Here is a 6,000-nt window from a genome sequence, read left to right on the forward strand (position 1 = left end):
TGGAGTTTGCCAAAAGGCACCTGAAGGACTCTCAGACCATGAGAAACAAAGATTGAACTCTTTGGCCTGAATGGCAAGCGTCATGTCTGGAGGAAACCAGGCACCGCTCATCACCTGGCCAATACCATCTCTACAGTGAAGCATGGTGATGGCAGCATCATGCTGTGGGGATGTTTTTCAGCGGCAGGAACTGGGAGACTAGTCAGGATCGAGGGAAAGATGACTGCAGCAATGTACAGAGACATCCTTGATGAAAACCTGCTCCAGAGCGCTCTGGACCTCAGACTGGGGCGAAGGTTCATCTTCCAACAGGATAACGACCCTAAGCACACAGCCAAGATAACAAAGGAGTGGCTACGGGACAACTCGTTTTTTATTTTTAATAAATTTGCAAAGATTTCAAACAAACTTCTTTCATGTTGTCATTATGGGGTACTGTTTGTAGAATTGAGGAAAATAATGAATTTAATCCATTTTGGAATAAGGCTGTAACATAACAAAATGTGGAAAAAGTGAAGCGCTGTGAATACTTTCCGGATGCACTGTAAGATACATTATTATAATTTTTATAAATTTTACGTTACATCTTGAATGAATGACTCCCCATTTACATTACAACAAGGAAATAGTTTTTATAAATGTAGTTATTTACAGAAAAGTGAATGTAATTTATACAGATATTATATTAGGGCCCAAGCACTGAAAGTGCGGAGGCCCTATTGTTCTTCTAAGAATTATTCTTCTTCTTTTCAAGGTTTTCAGTACTTTTGGCATACTTAACATGCGTGAAAACTCTTAAAAGTTTACACATGCATCAGAGTTGTCGGGCATTAGGGCTGAGTAAAGTTGCAGGGGGGACTCTGTAGCACCACCTAGAAGATGGGCATGTTCGGGGGGCTCTGTATCACATCTTTTTTGAGCTACAGTCACCAAACTTTGTACACATATAGATCTCATCAAGCCGGACAACATTCACACTGACAGTCATAAGCTCTGTCCAACAGGAAGTCGACCATTTTGTATTGTTTGAAAAATGCATGCTCTAGAGGTCACGTGACACCATGCGAGGAGCAGACGTGTAAATGGCAAGATCTGCGCACTTAGCTAGTTTTTTTTATTATTTTCATGTTATAATCTGGTGAGATTCGATACACCCAGCTACATATTTGTTCTTTGAGGTAAACATGGCAAAGAAGTCAAAATCCTCTGGCTCTGGAGACATTAAAGCTGAAACCTCTGACGGGCCAGCGGACCAGGGACTCAATCTGGACGGTGTGGTGGGAGAAATCCAGCATCAGCTGTTCAACATGTCTGTGATGCTGACCAAGGTTGTTGCTGATTTGGAGGATCTCGCTGTAATACATCAATCGATTCTCTGAGATGGTTACAAGAGTGGCAGATGTTGAGAAACGGATCGATTATCTGGAGTCATCAGAAAGCGAATTATCCACTAATCCACTAGCGACCAAGATAGACGTGGAAAGCATTTTGGAGAAACTGGAAGATCTTGAAAAAAGGAGCCAAAGAAATAACGTACGGATTGTTGGAATTCCTGAGCAGGAAGAAGGCAGAGATATGGTGAAATTCCTTGACAAGCTCTTCCCGAGTCTGCTCAACATAACAGGCCATAAGCTGGAAATCGAGCGAGCTCACAGAGTCCTGGCTCGCAGATCTGCTGAGGGGGAAAGTCCCCGATCAATTCTGGCCAAATTTCTGAGATCATCCGATAAAGATCTCATGCTGCGCAAGGCTAGGAGCAAAGGAAAACTTTCTTGGAAGAATCACAATATTTTCTTGCTCTCAGACTTTGCGAATTCGACGAGAGAAGCGCGATCGATTCAAGGAATGTAAGAAACTCTTACATCAACGGAAGATTGCTTTTGCACTGATGTTTCCGGCCAAACTGAGAACAGATACTAAGGATGGCCGCAAAGTATTTACGTGTCCCAAGCAAGCACTGTCCTTCATAGAAACAATGGGAGAGTAAGCCATTTGGTGTTTCTCATGTAGCTCCAGAGTGGATTAACTGAACACTTGTCTGTCTATCTGAGGACACTGAATGGCTTTATATCGGCTGGAATTTGTTTTGTGGAGGAACACACTTTCGAGACAGTTCTGTGAATGAATCTACATGTTCTTTGTGTTTATTCTGCCTGTTGGCTTGGGTTTGTTTTACAAAGTAATTTCTGTTATGTAATTTTGCCTCACAAAATTTGTGCAGAATCACCGGACTTGAGCAATCCGATGGCAAGGTTGTCGCAGGGGCTCTTGTAGGCGTACATGGACTTTTTGAGTTTAGAGGGATTGACGCCAGATGGAGCTGTCGTGCGCAGGGTTAATGCACACTTTTCTTTTTTCTGTTTGTTTGGTTCATGGGGGGGGAGTTTGGGGTTTGATTGTCGCACTAATATTGGAATGTGGTCTGTATAGTTTTATTTTTGACACAATTAATTTTTTCTATTATATCAAAATGTCAGATGTTAATATGAGTGGGTTATCTTTCTCCACATGGAATGTGAATGGGTTGGGGCACCCCATAACAAGAAGGAAGGTTATATCTTTTCTTAAGAGTAAGAAATATTATATAGTGTTTCTTCAAGAAACACATCTTTCCTCGCAGGAAGCTGAAACATTTGGGAAGATATGGGGTGGGCATGTTTTCTTTAGTGCTGGCTCAAGTAAGAGCAGGGGAGTCATTACATTGATAAGTAAACATCTACAATTCAAATGTCTCAAACAGATTAAAGATAAATTAGGGAGAATCATTATTGTTTTAGCAGAAATTCAGGGGAAAAGGTTGGTTTTGGCTAATATTTACGCACCTAACATTGATGATCAGGGCTTTTTTATTGATCTCAAAGGGATGTTGCAAGCCGCTGGCACCCCTTATAATATAACATTGGGAGGAGACTTTAATCTTTTGATGGACTCAGTCCTTGATCATAGTGAAACAAAAGTGTGTAAGGCCCCTAGAGCAACATTGGGGCTTCACAGGATGTGTAAAAATCTTGGTCTTGCAGATATTTGGTGACTTTTGAACCCATCTGGTAGGGACTATACATTTTTTTCATCAGTCCGTAAGATTTATTCTAGAATAGATTTATTTTTATATATATATATATATATATATATATATATATCTAAGTCCCTCATTTCGTCTGTAGTGGATTGCTCAGTTGGAAACATCTTAGTCTCAGATCACGCCCTGGTGAGTTTAGAAGTGTTGCCACATATGGAGAAATCATATAGTTGGTGCTTTAATATATCCCTTTTGCAAAATCCTGATTTCCAACAAATGTTAAAGACTGAATTCATTGGAGTGCCGGAGGCCATGCAAGAAGCAGATGTGTGAGCGACGAGCTCTGTGCACTTTGCTAAATTTTTAATTATTTTCATGTTATAATCTAGTGAAATTTGATACACCCAGTTACACATTTGCTCTTTGAGGCAAAACATGGCAAAGAAGTCAAAATCCTCGGGCTCGGAGACATTAAAAGACACTTACATGTTCAGGATGAAAGCCCCGACAGGCCTACAGACCGGGGACTCGATTTGGATGGCGCGGCGGGAGAGGTGATCCAGCGTCAGTTGTCCAACATGTCGGTGATGTTGACGAAGGTTCTTGCTGACTTGGAGGATCTCGCTGTAATATGTCGATCGATTACGGTGATGGAAATAAAATTCTCTGAGATAGTTACAAGAGTGACTGATGTTGAGAGATGAATCAATTGTCTGGAATCTTCGGAGAGGGAATTAACCGCTAATCCACCCATGACCAAAGTTGATTTGGAACATCTCCTTGAAAAGCTTGAAGATCTTGAGAATAGAAGCCGCAGGAATAACGTTCGAACTGTTGGAATTCCTGAGCATGAGGAGGGCAGAGATATGGTGAAATTCCTAGATGAGCTTTTCCCGAGTCTGCTCGACATAACAGGCCATAACCTGAAAATTGAGCGAGCTCACAGAGTCCCAGCTCACAGATTTGCTGAGGGAGACAGGCCCCGATCGATTCTGGCCAGATTTCTGAGATCATCCGATAAAGATCTTGTGTTGCGCCAAGCGAGGAGCAAAGGGAAGCTTTCTTGGAAGAACCATAATATTTTCTTGTTCCCGGACTTTGCGAGATCGACAAGAGAGAAACGTGATCGGTTAAAGGAATGTAAGAAACTCTTACATCAGCGAAAGATCACTTTTGCTCTGATGTTTCCGGTCAAACTGAGAATAGAAACGAAGGTCGGTCGCAGAGTATTTACATGTCCCAATCAGGCAATGTCTTTTATTGAATCAATGGGTGAGTAAACCATTGGGTGTTTCTCATGTGAGTGGGTCGACTCGCTGTACTTTCTCTGGCGTTTGAGGAAGCTGGGCATCATTTTGGTTTCTTTTTTCTTTTTACATTGGCACTGCCGAGTGGCTGGAGCTTGTTTTGTGAATAACACTTTTCCTTAAAGAAACTTTTGCATTGACGAAAGATTACTTTGCATTGAAGTTCCCGGCCAGTTTGAGATTGGACACTACGGATGACCGCAAAATATCTACATGCTCACACAAAGGATGTCTTTTATAAAGTTGACGGATTGTGTAAGTCATGGTATATACTTTTATGCGGCCTCTGAGTGAATTGACTCAACCATCTGGGGACCGTGATGCCATTTTTTTTTCTTTTTGTATTGGTTCCGCCTAGCGGCTGGAGCTTGTTCTATTGAATAACACTCCTTTGGAACAGCTGTGGATTAATCTGCTCGTTTACTTTGTTGAGTATTTTTACGGGACATTGGAATGATTACGTCATCCATTGAACTCATAACAGCCGGCTCACTGAACATATCTGAACGGTTTAATATCAGCTGGAATTTGTTTTGTGGAAGATCACACCTTTGAGACAGTTCTGTGAATGAATCTACACGTTCTTTGTGTTCATTCTTCCTATTGGCTGGGGTTTATTTTACAAAGTATTTTGTGTTATGTAATTTTGCCTCACAAATTTTGGCAATGCCTCCACAGAATTATTAATTCCTTTTCCAAGTTCTCAGGATACAAAGTTAATTGGTCTAAATCCGAAGCTTTGGCTCTGACAGTGTACTGTCCAGTAATGGCTTTCCAGCCGGGCGCCTTCCAATGGCCCAAACTGGGCATTAAGTATTTGGGGATTTTATTCCCAGCAAATTTGTTTGATTTAGTTAGAGTTAATTTTGCTTCTATAATATAAAATGTTTTTGAGCGATGTCGACAGGTGGGCTTCATTACATTTATCGATGATTGGGAAGGTTAATGTTATTAAAATTAATTGTATTCCAAAATGTAACTACCTGCTACAATCTCTCCCGGTAGATGTCCCCCTCTCTTATTTCAAGCAATTTGAAGTCCTTCATTTGGAATGCTAAGCATCCCAGATTGCATTTCAATAAGTTACATAGGCTGATTGACAAAGATGGGCTAAGCCTACCCAAGATTTTGTTTTATTACTATGCGTTCAGTCTAAGACATTTGGCTCATTGGTCACTTCCACCTGAGAGAACCCCTCTCTGGTTTGTTATTGAACAGGAAGTTCTTGCCTCTATTTCGCCATTGCAAAGCCTCTCTATCAAACTAATCGGAGAAGTTAAGTTTCACCCTGTTATTTCGCATTTGCACTCGGTATGGACAAAAGTGTCCAGAGTGTTTAATTCGGAAATTTATTTATTTATTAAATGTTGCCTCGAGCATATGGGAGAACCCAAGATTGTGTATTAATAAGTCCCCTTTCTGCTGGTCAGAGTGGAATGTGAGGGCGGTTACTGCACACGGTGACCTATATGAGAGTGGAGTGTTGAGATCTTTTGAAAATTTGGTTCAACATTTTGGGATCCCCAGATCTCAGTTTTATAGGTATTCACAGCTGCGCCACCTGCTTTGTACTGTTTTTGGGAGTTGTACACCCCCCCCCCCCCCCCAAAAGCAGCGGATACTCTGGGTGAGGTGATTACTGCTTTTGGAAAAGGTCATGAGGCATCAGTGTAT

Source organism: Myxocyprinus asiaticus, chromosome 47, assembly GCF_019703515.2.
Source record: "Myxocyprinus asiaticus isolate MX2 ecotype Aquarium Trade chromosome 47, UBuf_Myxa_2, whole genome shotgun sequence".
In the NCBI taxonomy this organism is placed as follows: Eukaryota; Metazoa; Chordata; class Actinopteri; order Cypriniformes; family Catostomidae; genus Myxocyprinus; species Myxocyprinus asiaticus.